General features: G+C 49.3%; 1 protein-coding gene across 6 annotated transcripts in view; it reads right to left on the bottom strand.

Moving 5' to 3' along the window:
- The window catches only part of ELP2 (elongator acetyltransferase complex subunit 2), a 1,268,509-nt gene that overhangs the window by 316,042 nt on the left and 933,888 nt on the right, over positions 1 to 18,579 (bottom strand). The gene's annotated exons all lie outside the window — the stretch shown is intronic.

Genomic DNA, 18,579 nt, shown 5'->3' with positions numbered 1-18,579 from the left:
GAAAGAGCCTGGAGCTCACTCAATCTTCTGACAGATGTGATGGCTATCAGGAATGCAGTCTTAAAAGTTAAGAGTTGTAAAGGACAGTTGTGAAGCGGGTTAAAGGGAGCGCACATCAGATAGGTCAAGACCAAATTCAAGTCCCACTGAGGCATTACAAAGGGGATAGGAGGAAAGAGATGAGTAATCCTTTTAAGAAACGATTTACAACCGGGGGCTTGAACAGAGAAGGCTGATCAGGAAGCCTGAGAGAGGCAGAAACGGCAGAGAGATAGCCCTTGATAGTGCCCAGCGGAGAGCCCTGCTGGGCCAAAGAAAGGAGGAACAAGAGAACCGCAGAAAGGGGATCCACAGCCTTTGCTGCGCACAATGCCACAATTTGTTCCATCGGCAGGCGTATATTACTTAGAGGAGGGACGTCTGGCTGCCAAGATTACATCACAGACTTCGGGAGGCAAATCAAAAAACGTCAACTGCCGCCACTCGATCTCCACGCAAGGAGGTGGAGGCTGGACCAGTTTGGGTGAGGACTGTCCCCTGCTGCTGTGACAGAAGATCCTCCGAAGAGGCAGTCAAATCAGTGGATTGATGGCCATGCTGGGTAGCTCGGGATGCCAGATTCTGCGTGCCCAATCAGGAGCCACAAGAATGACTTGGGCCCCATCGCGCTTCATCTTCTACAGCACTCTGGGCAGAAGTGGTATAAGCGGAAAGGCGTAAAACAGACCGCAACTCCACTTGTGACGAAAAGCGGTGCCTAGCGAGTGCCGCCTTGGAACTTCGAACGCATAGAATTGGTAACTTTGCGCATTCTCTTCGGTGGCGAATAGATCTAACCAAGGCTCTCCCCACTGTTGAAAGAGACCTTGCACCACCTTCGAGTGAAGTTGCCATTCGTGATCCATCATGCACCTGCGGCTGAGTTTGTCCTCCCTGGCGGTCAAGGAACCTGCCAGGGGTTGAACCACCAGGGATATGCCCTGATGTTCCAGCCATGTCCAGAGGCGGAGGGCCTCTTAACAGAGGGTCCACAACCCCAACCCGCCCTGTTTGTTGCAGTACCACATGGTGGTGCTGTTGTCTGTGAACACATGCACCACTCTTCCCCGGACAGAGGGAAGGAAGGCTTTCAGTGCAAGCCGGATCACTCGCAGCTCCAGAAGGTTAATGTGGAGCCCGGACTCCACCTGAAGACCAGAGGCCTCTGATCTCCGCCTCTACCATGTGGCCGTCCCATCCCAGTAGTGAAGCATCGGTCACCACTATGAACTCTGGTTGAGGAAGGGAGAGGGATCAGCCGTTGACCCAATGGTGGTTCGTGAGCCACCACTGCAATTGGCGTGCAGTGCCCTCTAAGATCTGGACGCAATCCGACAGATTCCCCTGATGTTGCAACCACTCGAACTTCAGGTCCCACTGCAGAGCCCGCATATGCCACCTGGCATGATCCACCAGCAGGATGCAGGCGGCCATTTGGCCCAGCAGCCGGAGGGTCATCATTACCAAAACCCAGGAGAAGGACTGAAAGATTGGAATCATAGCTTGAATATTCCGAACTCGCTGCAAGGGAGGGTAGACCCAAAACTGCGTCGTGTCCAGAACTGCTCCAATGAGGAGGAGCTTCCGAGAGTGACTCAGGTGTGACTTTGCCACGTTGATGGAGAACCCCCGCAAATGCAGGAGGTCGGCCGTAGTCTGGAGGTGGGAGACGACTGCCTGGGGCGAGCCTGCCTTCAACAACCAGTCAAAGAGAAAGGGGACGACTGGGGCCCCTGATCTGCGCAGATGAGCTGCAACCAACACCGAGGGGCGCTGGTAAGGCCGAAGGGGAGCACGGTAAACTGAAAATGCTTGTGGCCTACAATAAACCGCAAGCAGCGCCGGTGGGCTGGCAGTACGGAGATGTGAAAATAGGTGTCCTGCAAGTCCAACGCTACCATCCAGTCTCCAGGGAGATAAGACCTGAGCTAACGTCAACATTTTGAACTTCTCCTTCCGGAGAAAGCGATTGATGCTCCTGAGGTCCAAGATAGCATGCAGGCCCTTGTCCTTCTTGGGTACCAGAAAGTAGTAGGAATAGCAACCATGACCTACTTCTATGGCAGGAACGCGCTTGATGGCTCCTTTGGCAAAGAGAGACAAAACTTTCTGTTGGAGAAGGCCCAGGTGATCCTCTGACATGCGATGGTACTGAGGTGGAATGGCTGGAGGGGTAGCCTCGAGGGGGAGGGAGTAGCCCCTTCGGACTATCTGCAAAACCCACCTGTCTGACGTGATGGCGCCCCAGTGGCGGGAGGTGCTGGCAGATCCTGCTGCCCACTGGCGATTGATGGGCCTGAAAGGTTGGACTAGGAAGGTTTGAAGGCAGAAGCAGAGGGGGGGAAGGGGTTGGTGGACTGGCCTGCTCGCTGGCCCCCATACCACGGCGGTGAATCCCACGTCCCAGCCGCGCGAAGGTTGTGCAGCTTGCGCAAGCCTGTGGCTTTGGGCGAGACGTAGTAGGGCACCTCTTCCGTAGCCACGAAAGGGGCGAAAAGCAGACTGCGCAGGGTGAGTGGAGAGGCCCAAGGACTTGGCCGTAGCCTGTGAGTCCTTGAAACGTTCTAGAACATATTCTGCTTTGTTGCCAAAAAGCCGACGGCCATCAAAGGGCATGTCTGGAAGAGCGCTCTGGACATCCCCAGAAAAGGCAGTCGATCTCAACTCGGCATAGCGACCAAGGGCTACCGACGTGGAAATCGTCCTGCCTAGAGAATTGGCGGTATCCATCCCACAGCGGATAGTAAACTTTGCTGCATCTCTCCCTGCGGCAATGGCCTGGGAAAGTATGGCCCGGGTCTCCTCCGTACACGGCGGCGGCACTTGCACAACTGAGTCCCAATCAGAGTCGGAATAATGGTCCAATAGGCATGCAGTGTTTACCAACCACAGTCCCAAGCTGGCGGAAGAGAAAACGTTCTTCCCATGATGATCCAGCTTCTTGGATTCCCTATCTGGTGGTACGTTAGGGTATGCACTCTTAGAAGTAGAAGCTTGGACCACCAAGCTCTCCAGGGTGGGGTATTGGGAGAGGAAAGTGGGGTTGCCCGGGGCCAGGCGGTGGATTCGGGCAACCATCCTATCCATGGGAGCCCCCGTGTTTGGCCTTGGCTAGTGCCTAAAAGTATGGCAGTCAGGGCTTCATTGAACGGCAGAAGGGGCTCGGAAGAACTCGCTGCCGACAGAAGCACCTCTGTCAGGAGGTTAGTCCTGACTGCCACCGTAGGAAGCTCGAGGTTGAGAGCCTCGGCCACCGTACGCAAAACCATTGCGTAAGACGCTCCCTCCTCCGTAGCCACGGTAGGAGGAGACAACATGCCAAGGACTCGGGAGGTATCCAGACCACTGGCATCCCCCAATTCCTCTCTCCAGTCCGGATCGTACTCCAACTGGTCTGACATAGGGTCCCCAGACCCCTCCCAGTCTTCCTCACCTTCCTGGCTGCCAGGGTGGCTGAAAATGGCCAGGGTGGAACACAGGGGCAAAAGTACCCATCAACGCTGGATCCGACATCGGCAGACACCGGTCCGGCTCCGTGTCGAAATAGAGTTGGAAGCTGGGGTCAACGCCGGCTGGGGGTCCTGGCAGCGTAGGCAGTGGACTCAGTGCCGGTGGAGTCGGCGCCGGAGTAGGTGTCACAAGGTCGACCGGCCCGATCCGGATCCAGGCCTGCAGCAGGGAAGGCCTAGGGCCCACTACCGAGTTAGTGGGCCCAAAGGTGCACCACCGGAGTTGGGCTGCCCACAGATGGCATGCATGGCTTCATAAAACTGACGAAGCTGGGCAGGGGTCGTTCCCGTTCCCGGAAAGGGAGGGAAACTCAGAGTCGGCCCTTCAGGCTCTACACGCAGAGCCGTAGGAGAGGCACTACCCGCATCCCTCGCCGCGTCAGCCGATCGACCAGGAGAAGTCGAAGAGCGACGATGCTTCTACAACTTCTTCTTGTGCTTCGATTTACCTGAACCCAAGTGCGAAGACTTGGATGACGAGTGGTGATGGCTCTGCGACCGGTCCCTCAACCTCCCTCTTGACCGGGACCGCAAACGGCACGGAGCCGACTGCCGGCACTCAAGAAGCTTTTGGTACCGCTCCTGCAAAGACTTCGGACCCATGGTTTGGCAGTCGGAGCACGACTTGGGGTCATGGTCGCGCTCCAGGCAAAAGAGGCACACGCGGTGCGGATCCGTCACCGACATCATTCGGGAACAGTAACCGCAGGCCTTGAAGCCGGGCATCCCTACGTGCACCAGGAGTCGGTTAGGACTCAAAAAGACATCGACAAAAGTCGTTAAAAAAGTTCAGTCAAAAAGTGACTGGAGGTACCGCTCTCCAGATATGCTCTGGCTGGCACCGAAAAAGAAAGAACTGACGTCAGCGCGCGAGGGCGGCGTCTAAGTAGCTACCACGATGTCATCCCGGCGACCATGAGGCCAATGACGGACGCGGAGAGGTACTGCTGACGAAAAACTTTCCGGATCCAGTCTGACACCTGGGGGTAATTCTAAGGTGTGGAATGTATAACTAACTGTTTCTTTCAGATTTATTTTACAGCCATCTCCGTTTAATTAAGTCAACCTCCATCGTGCATTTGAAATACTTTTCTCTTAAATTTAGCTTTTTGTGGTACAGATGACGTAGTTTAGTTTGTGATATTAACACTGTATATCTTTTATATTACTACTATTTCAAAGTAATATATAATGTGCTTAAGTTCAGGGTATTTTTTAATATTTAGGGGTGGTAGGTCTTTGTGTCAAAAGTCGTACACATTTTTTTATGAATTACTCGAGTTGTAGCTTGGCGAGATACTTGAGAATTGCTGAAACTAGTATCTTATTAAGTTTAGATAGAACCGAAATAATATATGTCTCGGACCTGTATTTTGCTTTCAGCCCTGGCACTTTATATTTTACAAATTAAGCATTGTAGGCTTTTATTTGGAACTTGTTTAGCTGCAGAGTATAGAAGTGTGGAACTTGCAGCTTGTTTGATTTTGCATAAGTAGGTCTGGTTTGGGGGTTTTCTCTTCAGTTGAATTTACATATTGCGTTTGTGTCGCTATAAAGGTGAGTAATTTTTTATTTAATTGCAAATAGTTTGGAGATCATTCATTCTGGAGGAGGATTTAGAGAATAGTTTTTTATCACGTTTTTGACATGTTTTTGGGCATTTTAAAAATGTTGCTTTTAGCCCCGGCACTTCATGTTTTACAAACTAAGCACTGGGTGAAGGCTTTTATTTGGGTCTTATGTGGCTGCAGAGTGCTGGAGAGTTACACGTGGTAGTTGCTGCTTGTTTCATTTTTGATAGGCAAGTTTGTTTATTTAATAGCAAATAGGTTGCAGACAATTTATTTAAGGGTTGGAGAATTTGGAGTGTAGTTTCTTATCGTTTTTTTTTTACATGGTTTGGGGCATTTTTAAAGTTTTGCTTTTAGCCCCAGCACTTAATGTTACAAATTAAGCACTGTGACCTTTATTTGGGAATTATGTGGCTGCAGAGTAGAACGTGGCAGTTGCTGCTTTGCTTTTAGCTCTGGCACTTAATAGTTTGCAGGACAATTCATTCAAGGGAATAAGTATTTAGAGTCTACTTTTTCATTGTGTTTCTGACGTGTTTTGTGGTCATTTTTAAAGTTTTGCTTTTAGCCCCGGCACTTTATGTTTTACAAATTAAGCAGTGGGCATAGGGTTTTATTTAGGACTTATTTGGCTGCAGAGTGCTAGAGCTTGGAACTTGCTCCTTGTTTGTTCTTTGATAGGCAAGTCCGGTTTGGTGCTTTTCTCTTAATCTGCATTTGCACTTATTGTGTTTGTATCAAAGGTTTCATGCTTTTTGGGGAGCAGCTAGGCAGAAAGAGCTGGGACTAAATAGGAAGGTTTGCATATATTAGCAGTATAATAATGTTCCTCATTAAAAACTACAACACTAAACTCATCAATATGGCCAGACTGATTGGCATTGCCAATGCTTGTTTGTTCTCATATTAATTTAAATCATTGTCTGAATCTACATTTCTTACACTACCCACCTTACAAAAGGCAGGGATACCTCATTATTTTATGCCATGGAAATTTTTGACAGTAATGATGATGTAAAATTTCCTAGCATTCTTAAGAGAAAGTTACAATTATATTATGGACATGGAGGCGAGGACTATGCTATTGCATTGTTCACTTTTATTACAGCAACCATATACAACACACTACGAACTACATTTCCCATCACCCATTGAGAAATATGTAAAAAAAACACAACAACATTTTGTCCAATCAGGTCCCAACATGACCCTCTTCAGCCTTCATCTGCCTGCAACCGTCCTCTTTCTTCCTGTGACCAAAGCAGACAATAAAACATCTCACTCCCGTTTGGATGACTCTGATCCTGCAGGAATCCATACAAACAAATTCAAACCAGGACCTCAGGCGGTGCTGAAGAGTACATGTTAAACATTTGAGAGGACCTCTCCCCTCCTTGCATCATCTCATACCTCTTTTACTATTCAGATCTCACAAACAAGCCTTTCTAAACCCTTCCCTCTGACTCTTCCCCTCCACCTCTCCTTTACTAATCCCAAGCATCCTACTACTGCTATGAGCTAAACAAAAAAAACAACTTTCTAGACCCTTCCCTCTTCTTTCCCTCCACTATCCTTTTCAATACATATAACAGACTAACATGTCAACCACTTAAATTGATTTCATTTTTCCCTATACTAATTTCCCACTAATACTGTTTGAGTTTCGGAGTAGCGTACTTCCCGCTGAAAAGCGCTTCAACACCTCATCAGGGGTAGCAAGCGCTATATAAATGCAAAGCCTTCCCTCTTCTATATCTCCACTGTCCTTATTCAATACAAAGAACAAACCCACATATTTACTGCTCAAATTATTTTCATATTCCCCTATACTAATTCCCCACTAATCCTGTTTGGGTTCCGGAGTAGCGTGCTACTCGCTAAAAAAGCACTTTGACGCCTAGTCAGTGGTAGTAAGCACTATACCAATGTAATTACAAGTACTATAAAACCAGACAATCAATCATCGCAATGCAATTTTCAGAAACAATCATTATCCGGACTAGAAACACGTTACTTACACCCATAACGAAAATCCAATAATTTTGGGTGGGTAAGATTATAGGTCTATCAAGGGGGTTAATCTGTGCCTCAGTGTTCTTAATCGAATCGAAAATTCCTTTACGGATGCTAGGAACTTTCACATTCTATATCTGGACCTGGAGGCAAAGATGATAACAGTTTAAACTTGCCTAGCACCAGGGATGCATTGGAGGAGACTGGTTTGAAGCAAAAGCATTTGAAGGTTGAATCCGAAGACCTGTCAGCAGCATTCATAATATCCTCCAAGAATGCACCAAGGGTGAATGCTTTTGATGCAATACCCCTCTGGTAGAATGAGCTCTCAATAACGTAGAGTCTATACCAGCCTCTTGCATGGCCCAGCGCACCCAACACGCAATAGGGGGAGAGGAAACGGCCTTATGCGGTTTACAAAGAGCTATGAGCAATTTTCCTTCCCATTGGGGTCAGAGCTCCTCAGTCATTGATTCATGCTGTTTGACGCAATGAACCACGCACAGCTTGGGAGAACCAGGGAAGGCCGGATACGAGATGAGTCTGGAATTAGACTTCGTCCTCCAAGAGACATAGAAGAACACCCCTTGTGTGGTAAAAGTGCTACGGGTGATGTCCAAGGCCCGGACATCTGAAACCCAGTGACACAGGATCAGACATAGCCATGTGGCTAGTTTTGCAGACAACTGTTTTCTGGAAAGGTATTTGTTCAGAGGCCAAGAGAGGAAGAGGTTCAACAACTTGTTAACATCCAAGAGAACTGAATATCTCAGCTCCAGAGGAAGAGACATTGAATGCCCCAAAGCATCTTGCAAACCAAAGGGTGTTCCCTGATTGGGCAACAGCCCGCATGCACATGTCTCACAGAAATTGCAGATCTAAAAGTATTGGCCGACGATATGCCAAACCCTCCGCTGCTAGGGAAGCTAGGAAGTTCAAGATCTGTACCCACGAGATCCAAACACAGTTGCTGGCACCAACCCAACCACAATATGAGGCTGATCTGTATTGTTTAACTGTGCTATCCACCAAGGCTCGGGACCGGAGGCTCGCAGTGTTGCGTAAAAGGACTTGCCATCGTGACCGTGACCTGTAATCTTCCACGCCATAAGCGAGAGGGACTCGTTGACCACCAACGGGTGGGGATTCCCTGACGGATCCCTGAGGAGAAACCGATCTTGGGGTAGATGGATTGGAAAATCTCAAAAAAGTTCCAGAAAAACAGGAAACCAGATTTGCAACTTCCAAATCGGGGTCACCACCACTAAATCCGCTCATTGTCGGCACACCTGGGGAAAGACATGTCCCATATCCTTGGCCCAGTCCTGAAGTAAAGCATTGGTCGCTACTGTGTTGTGATCCGGCCACCAACAGAAGAGGCATGAGAGCTGGTGGTCCAACTGGGACACAAAAAGATTGATTGAGAACGGGCCCCACCAGTCCACAAGAGCCTGAAACACCGCCGGAAGCAGATTCAACAGGCTGGTGTCCTTGAGGTGTCAGAACTGCCAATCTGCTACCTGGCTGACAGAACCCGTAATGTGTTCCACCACCACTGAAACATCATGCTCGAGGCAATACTCCAAGAAATTCTTTGCCAGGTCCGACAGCACTCTGGACCACGTACCCCCCTAATGGTTGATGTAGTCGATCATTGACACATTGTCCATCTTTAGAAGGACACAACATTGGCTGCGTTCTTTCATCTAACACCTTACTGCGTTGTATTATATCACTATGTCAGGTTGAGATCCAAAAAAGGTCCGCCCATTCCAGGCAGCCATATGTACGAGCCACCATTTCAGCTCTTCCTTGGCTTCTTCCAAAAGAGGGGCGTGTTGGAAATATGTGAGGCCCGGCATAGGTGTGATGCCTTGAGTTGTTGTAAAGCCCTGAAGTGGAGGGGGCCTGGGAAAAAGGCCTGGATGGTTTAGGCTAGACTATGAGAGGTTAAGCTTTCTGCCAAGGTCCTGCGCACTCCGTGCCATATTTTGGTAATTTCCCTTGAAGGGAGACTCATGGCCGCTCTAATGAGTTGATCCCGAAACCCAAGAAGATCAGAGATTGATGGGGTTTGGACCTGATGCCCGTAGGGTCTCTACCACCGGCTTGAACACCTTGGTGAAACACCAGGTGGACGGAGGAGAAGTCGAAATCCAGGGATCATCAGGTACCCATCCTTCAGATCCAAGCGCACTAGCCAGTCGTGGTGTCAGAAGAGGTGCTGGAGGAGTTGGATACCCTCCATTTTGAAGTGGTGGTAAACCAGCCAATCATTGAACTCCTTCAGATTGATTATCGGGTGTTGGCCAACTTTCAGCTTCTCTACTTGGAAAATATTGCTCAAAAAGCCAGAAGGATGAGGAATGGTCTGGGTTATGTCCCCTTTGGCCAAGAGTTCCTGAATCTCTACTTGAATGAGTGCCGCCTCCCTCCCAGAAAAAGGTATTGACGGGGCAGGACCAATTGGAAGAGGGAGAAGTGAAAGTCTATTTGGAAGTCCTGAACTGTTTACAGAACCCAGGCATCGTAGTAAGAGTCCTGCAAACATGTACGAAATTTGCTAATCTACCCCCCAGGTGTATGAGGGAAATTAAACTGAAACTCACCATGTGAGGTGGAGGAGGGTCCCCCGCCACGGGATTCGCCTGTGGATCCTCTCTATCGTGGGTAGTTCTTAGTGGAGTCCTGTTCTCGACGGCTGACCCCTGCCCGGGGCTTGTGACTGCAGATGGCAGAAAGAGCGTCCCCTGCCACAAAACCGAAGGGGTGAAGATGCTCTTGATTGATAAATGCGCTTTATCAAGCGATTTAAAGATGGAGACACATTTAACAAGCTCTTTAATAAAAAGCTCACCAAAAAGGTTGTCGCGTACAACCTGTCCCACCTCGGAGCAGCCAGATCTCCTAATTTAGGGTTGATTTTGATTAGGAGAGACCTGCTCCTTTCTGTAGGAATAACACAGTTCACATTCCCCAAGAACATCACTGCCTGTTGGGCCCACCCAGAGAGTACTTCAGGGGACAGATGTTTTGGCGTCTTCCAACTTACCCAGTCCCTCATGGGACTTCTTCAGGGCTTAATGGAAGTCTGTATCAGCTGACGGTATTATTGAAAGTTCAAGCCGAATTTAAAAGCAGCAAAGGAGACACAGTGTATCTTTAATGAAAGCCTGTATCAGCTGATGATATTATAGAAAGTCCAAGCCGAATTTAAGAGCTGCGGAGAAGACACAGTAAATTGATAATTGCATTCATGTTGTCGATATTTTATCTGTATGTGCCATAGGATTCAACCAGATGTCATGTAAGCCGGTAATTCGGTATAAACTGGTATTTCAATGTAGTTCTTTGGGAAAAATGTAAATCCCTCCATGCATATATCGTCGTCCGGTTCACTCAAAATTGTGATTTCCTGCATGGCTTCTGAATGGTTCCTGCATTGGTTCTACAAGGTGTGGAGGCCAGGCATCCCCTCCTGGTTTTCCAGATAATTGTATCCCAATAGTTAATCCAGCATCTAGAGTAGCATCAGTCTGCTTTGTTCTCTCCCCATCACAACTTCTCCCTTTAGCTATTTTTCTCCCAGGAACCAGGTCTGGTACTCCCAAATGAGCGAGGTCTTTAACAGGAACTCATACTGAAAGCAAGATAATCCACTTGGGAAGTTCAAAGAGTCATGTGGACCTCATGGTATGAAGCTCTGAGCAATGATTGGAAACATTTTCCATGTAACAAGGGTTGACAAACACCCCCCCTAATGCAACATGTACACGGAAAGGCCAATTCAAGAACAACTGAAACTCTCTGTTCTAAGAAAAGCATACACTCAATGGAGGTGTTCACAAGAGTTACACACTTCTCTTTATAGCAGGATGGTGATATAATGTTGCCGTTCAAGTCCCAGAACAACACCCTGCCTCGGGATGAAGCTGGGCTCCAAACAATCACTCAACCTTAAGGCTAACCAAACTCATGATGGCACACATCTCTGTAACACAGAGATAAAGACATTATCACAAGTGTTACAAGAGACCTGTTCCTACACCACAAACACCCAGACCTAAACAATTATAGCTAGCCAACCAAGAAGTCAAAAATAAGGCTAACAACGCCGGTCATGGCACACATCCTTGAACCAGGGATAAAGACATCCTCATATAAGCTTTGGACATTTTTGGGAGAGACTAACCCCTGCACAACAAATACTCAAGCCTGTGACATGCATCAAGTTCAAGTCATTTATTATGATTTAGAACTCAAAGTGGTCCACATAAATACGTAGAAAAAGAATGCAAGGAGCAATACATCCAATAAGAAGTATACACATTTATAAAATACCAAGCTTGAACAATGTCTGCTAGCCAAGCAAGTCCCAAGAACTCAGCAAACTGTAATTCTGTTAAGTTGAAGAGACGCTGGATAGTATTTTGAACGCCTTGAAAGATGGTCTCTGAATCAGGGGTGAAACTGAATCAGGCTGTACCTTTGCATCAGAAACAAAACTATGGTCATATGATAAACTTGCTGACTTCTGCACACAAATGAGAGATTTATCGGATAAACAGTGCATGGATTTCTCAGGGAACAGCCAGGGGTCGGCTGTGAACAAATGAGGATGATATCCTTTGTACCTACTCTCTTCTTAATCTACTGTTTACAGCAGTAATTGTCCCTTTCACTGTTATCCATCGGCAGCCTTCCCCATTGCGTTTCTGGAGTCTCCTATGCATGAACATTGCAAGGGCTGTATACACTAGCGAAAGATTGGTCGTTAGTGCCATATGCGTGCATGACAGCAGTGACATTTTAAGGATCTTTGGGGACCAGGCCAGGCCTATTTTGAACCCTCCTGTTTGGACCAAATTCGAATTGTTCACCCACATTCAACTAATGCAAGCCCACTTGATACTAAAAAAAAACAGGGAAATGCAAAAACTGCCAAAAGTTCAGCTGCCTATTGCCTGCCAGCTAAATTTCTTCCAAAGAAAGGTTAAACAAACTGTGAAAAAAAACCTTTCACATTTGGATCTAGATTCTTTTCTTGCAATAGCTAGAAACCAATATTTTGGGAGTGGGAGGACGTTTCGGTAAGCCAGGCATGACCAATAAGCAATCCCAACCTTAAAACTGAAAGAAACGTTTTCCTGAGGGAATCTGGTTTTCATGTTTTGTTCCTAATGCCCATATCACTTTACCAGGGGCCTCATTTGAAGCTGGGGGCCCTGGGCAACTGCCCACTTTGCCAAATCCTTATAAAATCTCTGCATGCCAGTCCATAGTAGAGGGGGTGCATGTGAGCCAGAGGCTACCCCTTAGCAGCTGCCACATGCACTATGACGGGTAAAAAGCAATAAGATATAATAACAATGTCCTTCCATTGCAGTGCAGGGACTTTCACAGTACTTTCTTGCAATGGAAGCATGCCACAAGCCTAATGTATCAATGACTTGGTTGCCAGGCACTAAGGAGGAACTATCTTTACGGACAGACCAACAATGTGAACCACGCTTCTATAAGCAATGGCATAGCCGAGCGTAGCCAGCAAGTTTTTAGATTGCGTATTTGTGACATTTCAAAAGTTTCAGTGTAGTTATGAAAGACATCCTACTGCCAAAAATGTTATACCTCGAGTGACATTTTCTGACAAGCAAAAACAAGCGCTTGAGAAGCAGGGTGGCTATGTTACAAAACTGGAATGTTAAAAGAACACTTCTTGTTAAACATCTTATGAGTCCTGATCCATACATTTAACAATTACACAGCAGTTTAAACCATAATACTGTCCGAACCATATTAGTTATAATACTTTTATACTTCAAAACAACAAACGTAATTTTCCTGTAACCTCACTTGGTATACTAATTCAGGTCAGATTTATTGTAATTTCATCAACTTAAAATGAAAACATATTAACGTACCTTTTTATCTATGGCATGATGATGTGTAAGGAGGTATTGATGCCTTATATTGATAACGCAGTGTAAAGGGGTAGTGGTGTCTGTTGTATTTTTTCTTATTAGTAAAAATTCTGGGGTCGGGTGTTCAGAAAAAAATCGGCCCCAGTAGTGGGCTGACCTGTGCCTAGCAAGACAGTGACAGATGTGTCCAACCTGAGCCAGCCTCGCTCTATGCCTGCTGTCAGTACTACTCTCTTCTCTTGATAAGCTAGGGACTGTCTTCCTCTCAAGCCCAATCACGGTGGCAGGCTTTGATTCGAGACTAGCCTCTCATGAACGGTCGCCAGATAGCGGTGCACTCGGCGGCAGCACTCTGCCTGGCTGCACTCTCTACTCTTGAAACTTGTTGTAGAACTGGGAGCCCAGACAGAGATATCCATAGCTATGCACCGCTCCTCGACGTGGGCTCGGCTCACACTGCATTGGATGCTGAGAAGTGACCCATCACCTCTTAGACCCAATCGGCTGCAGCGCCTCATCACAAATACAAGATAGCTCACTGATAATGCGTGACCAAGTATTTTAGTACGGTGATGCGGGCGCAAGCACTAATACGAGCCATTCTAACCATGGCAGGGATGAGCAAGCTGATCCAAAGCAACTTATGACTGAAAGGTGCTGACCTATAGCCCGGGCAAACTACTAGAGCTGAACTTAGGCAGACCAAAGAAGTCTAGATATAAGCAGTAGCAACTCTGAAGATAATTATTGTATCCCAATTGGTGGCCAGAATGCACATTTTGTCATCATGCCCCAGAGAGAAGTGAAAACACTTTATAGTGTTCTGCTTCTTTATAGCTGAGCACAATAAAGACAGTCACAAATGAAACCGAACATTATGCGTCCACATTTCCAATAAAATTAAGAATTTGAAATATTGATTATCATAAATCCTGCTTTCTATCTGTCTGTTTCTCTTTCTATAATACTCATAATAACCACTTAACTGAATGCCGAAACATTGCTCTGGGTCTCTATGCTATGGCAACATTGTATTTGTGGAGATTTGTCTGAAAGGCCAATGCTTCCTATAAGTTTAGGTCTCTAATTTCTTGTGTGTAATAATTCTTTGTGTATTATCAGAGGGAACTAGCCTCAAAGGACATAGGGATAATGTGTTTGTACGGAAGAAAGAAATATCATTTATTTTGAAAGCCCTCACCCACCAACCTAGTTGGTGCCATGCTTCATCATCGGGCTCCATCCGGTGACACCAAATGTGTCCCGGGTGTGTTTCAACGCCTGTTTACAGCTGAGCTGGTTTCATGGTGAATGAGTGTGCAGTGATAGCGTGTGAGTGTGAATTAACCCCTTCGCTGCGGCGGCTATTCCGCCGCAGCGCCAAGGGGGTAGGGCGGCCGCGCGGCGGTCACATGCTTGTGACGGAACCGCTCCGTCACGGCTCGCGGGTGAGCTGTGCTTGTGACGGAACGGTTCCGTCACGAACGCGCTGCTCAATGGAACGCGCCGCGCAGGCGCGAAATCAGCGGCGCGCAGGCGCGCCGAGACGGAACCGTTCCGTCACAAGCACAGCTCACCCGAGGCTTGTGACGGAACGGTTCCGTCACAAGCATGCAAGGGGTTAAAAACTGTCCTTGGGTCCCAATTCCTATATTAGGTAATTTTATTAGCGGGTCCTTGGCAGTGTTAAAAACAAGGCAATGGATGGGCGTGGCTTGCGGAGCCAAGATAGTGGACGCACTGTAAGAGAGCTCCTGGACCCCTCCGCCATCCGCTCTGCAATCTCTGGCATCCATCCGTCCTCCCCACGTACCTGCTGTAGTCCCTGGTGTGTGTGGGGCGTCCTTTGAGGCCATTTGGGAGCTGGGTCGGCCTCTGGGGTGACTGGCCACCTGCTGCATCTCCTGGGCTCTTGACTGCGAAATGGCGGCTCTCAGCGCGCCACGCCAACAGGCCAGATACTCCTGTCCTTGGGGTGCCGCTTGAGATCGCAACTCTCTCTTGATCCTGCAGCGGACTCCACCACCCGGATTTGCTTACCCTCTGGCTGCCCGCCGGCCGCCAGGGGCACTTCATTCTTGGGGAATGGGGGGGGGGGGTTTGAGGTGGCGGCGCCTGGTGCCCTGGACGGGCTGTTTTCCTTCTCACAGCGAGAGCCTACTGTGCAGGCATGGACCGGGCACCCGCTGTGGTGCTCTTTTGTGCCCTGGGCCGTGAAAGAGGCGGGGCGGCCGGCGGTGGAGCTGCTTCGGCTTGGCTCTGGGCCCGACCGCTGCCGCTGAGGTGAGCCGGCGGGGAGCGGACTGTGCGGTGGCGGCTACCATATCGGGTAGCGGGGAGTTCGGCTGTTGTGCTGCCCTCCCGGGCCCCCTCCTCCTCCAGGCGCTTCCACTGGTCGTGACGGGAGACCCTTGGCAGCGGGTGTCGAGCTGCGGGCGCCTCTTCTCCCCTACGTCTCCCCACAAGAGGTGCTGTCTTGCTTGGAGGAGCTGCGGCCCGGGCCTACATCATCTCCTGGCCGAGTGCTGTCTTGTGGCTGGGCGGCCTGCGAGGTCTGCGGGGCCGAGCTGTCACCTGTGCTGGTGAGTGGGGGGTGGGCCCGGGGTTCGGCTGCATTATCGTGCAGTGAAGGGCGGGAGGTCAGTGTTGGGCTTTCTCGTGGGGATGCCCCCCCCCCTCCCCCTCGAGGCATTTGGGAGTTCTGCTGGCGCTGCAACTTTGGTTGGGCGTGTAGGAGAGTAGGGTCTGCTTCCTATGGTCACCCCCACTTTTTGCTGTGATACTCTGGTTTTTCGACTTTAGTGTGGCTGTGGGCCTGCTAATCAGACCCACAGCCCAGCTGTTCTCTCTCTAAATTGATACCATGTACTTTAGGTTCATACCTAATTGGGAAATTGGTTCACCTTTGTGGGCCTCTGTATAGTGTACCATAGGTACCCAGGGCATAGGTGCATCCCAGGCTACCAGGGGCTGCAGCATGAATTATGCCACCCCTGGCTGGCCATCCAAACTGACATCACAGGCTGATCGCTCAGCTTGGGCAAGGTGGTGTAATCACCCCTTGCTTAGATATAGTATACCTATATTTATCCTTATATATAGACACATATATACCTATAAGTCACTCCTATGGCAGGCCTTGACAATCCTGAAGGCAGAGTGATTGGTTTTATGTGAGAGGGTGCTCTAGCATGAGCTGAGCCCTTCTGCAGCTTTCGGAACCATGTCCTTATAGTTGCGGGGGTAGCATTCCACCCTTCTAGAGGGAGAAGACATGCAGTTATTGCTTTACCCGGTTACAGTTAAACAGAGCCTCAGCATCACAAAATGGATGCTGCTGCCACAGACACAAGTCTGACCTCCTGCAGCTGGACGAAACTCTGGCAAGGGAGGCCTGGACAATAGGTTTCCTGTCGAGGGAGGTGCTAGCACCTCCCCAGACAGCCTGTGGTGTATTGGGGCAGGGTGGGTTCAATGGAAAGATGCTTTTCCAGACACTGCCTGGGGCACACAAGGTGCTCCATGCATAGCCCGGTTCAAACCAGTTGCTGGGGCACTCCAGCCCCAGCCCTGGCGCGAAACTGGACAAAGGGAAAGGGGTGTAACCACCCCTTCCCAAGTTCCACCCATAGGAGGGACCTAGCAGGTAATGCAGCCCCTTAGATTAGTATAAACATAGGAGCTGTGTCTAGAGACATTAGATTATCCTAGACTGAAACTCTGAAACGAAACTCTTGGACCTTCGACGTTCCATATCGACTAGAAGACTGAAGACATCTCCCTTGTGGTCAAGGAGTGACCACCCTGTGCAAACAGGCACCACCCGTAACTTGCCGGTTTGCTTTGTCGACGCTCCCACCGGAACCCGAAGACTCAGTGACTCAGGAACGGGACTTCCAGACTTCTCTGACTCCGATCCACATCCTCAGCACAGCTGAGACCCGTGGCGGACACGAGAGACGTGGGACCGGACACCCCGGACTACCTAATTTTTGCTAACCGTGCAGCTTCCGAGGTATCCTCGAAGTTGTGCATTGGGGATTGAGAAGCCCCAGACCAGATAGCCATTTGCACCGAAGCGTAGCCCTCCACACTCCACGAGTGCCGCGTGGGACCTGCTCCTGCATTTCAGCTCAACACGTCCTCCCTATTGCTAGCCCGTTGGCTAGTGAGCCCTGCAAAGGCTTCCTTGTGAAACGACACCGCTTGCCTGGTTGCTCCGGGCTTGCTCCAGCTTCCCTGCGAAGGAGAAGCTCCCCAGACCTTACTGGTCTGAACTGAAGCCAATCTTCCCTTCCTGCGTGGATTGCGTTTGCCAAGGCTTGTTCGGTTCCAATCCGGATACCGACACCGCAGTCAACAAGATCCTTCATGGGACAGCTCGAATCCAGCTCCTGGTCGTCGTCGACGCCTCCTGGTCCTCGTGGCTGCAGAGACAAGCTTCACCTTCTTCACCTGAAACACTCAACATCGCCTGGTTCCTTCCTGGTCAGTGGCTAGTGACCCAGACTCTGTCCCCTCTGCGTTCAGGTTCTTCACGACTTTGATCCACCCGTGAATCCACCCGGACACCTTCCTCCTGGTCGTCTGCAGCACTTCTTTGCAGCTCTCCATAGGATACAGCGACGAAACCCGACACGAAAAGACACCTATGCACCCGGCTTCCCTGGGTGAGGTAACTCGAGTACTCCAGTGCTCCCGTGGGTACACCTCTCTTCCTCACTTGTTTTTCCCGCCGGGTCTCCCGCCCAAAGTGGGGGGTAGAACCAGTGGTTACCAGTTGCTGAGAGCAGCAAGTGGTCTGGAGAGGCTACCAAAGGTGGTATGCCTTTGAAGCTTCTCCTTCGTGAACCCTGCCCATCCTGGGGGAGGAGTCTTGGCACCGCGTCCCAGGATGTGCATTGTTTCAGGCCCCCGAGAGTGGCAAGCTCTCGACCCAAGGGTCCATAACCATGTCTGGTGGTGGCAGCATAGGCAGCCACTCAGTCAGGTCACTGGGAGTAGGTCGAGTTTCAGGGGGCATCTCTAAAATGCCCTCTGTCATGCATTTTACATTAAATCCCACACTGGCATCAGTGTGGGTTTAATGTGCTGAGAAGTTTGATACCAACCTTCAGTGCAGCCATTATGGTGCTGTGGAGTTCATAATGACAAACTCCCAGCACCATATAATCTTAATGACAGCACTGCACTTACAGTGCTCAGGAATGGACCTGGGTACTGTAGGGGTACATGGCTCATGCACCTGCACCCTCACCACTGGCATAGGGCACCCAGCTAGAGGGGTGACTGATGTATGCCAGGGCAGTGTTTTGTGGGCATGGGACACACGGATGTGTGCCATGTCGACTTTTCACTTTGTTCTGCACCAAGACACGCAGCATGCAAAGGCAGTGTGTGAGTTTCAGGGTACAGGGGCTCTAAGGGTGGCACAATAAGTGCTGCAGCCCTTAGGGCCTTCTCTGGTCACAGTGCCCTGGGTACCTGTGGTACCATTTACCAGGGGCTGACATGTGGCCAGAGATG

This window comes from Lissotriton vulgaris, chromosome 4_1 (genome assembly GCF_964263255.1).
Source record: "Lissotriton vulgaris chromosome 4_1, aLisVul1.2, whole genome shotgun sequence".
Classification (NCBI taxonomy): Eukaryota; Metazoa; Chordata; class Amphibia; order Caudata; family Salamandridae; genus Lissotriton; species Lissotriton vulgaris.
Note: the sequence above shows the minus strand (reverse complement) of the source record. Positions and strands in the feature narration are given on the sequence as shown.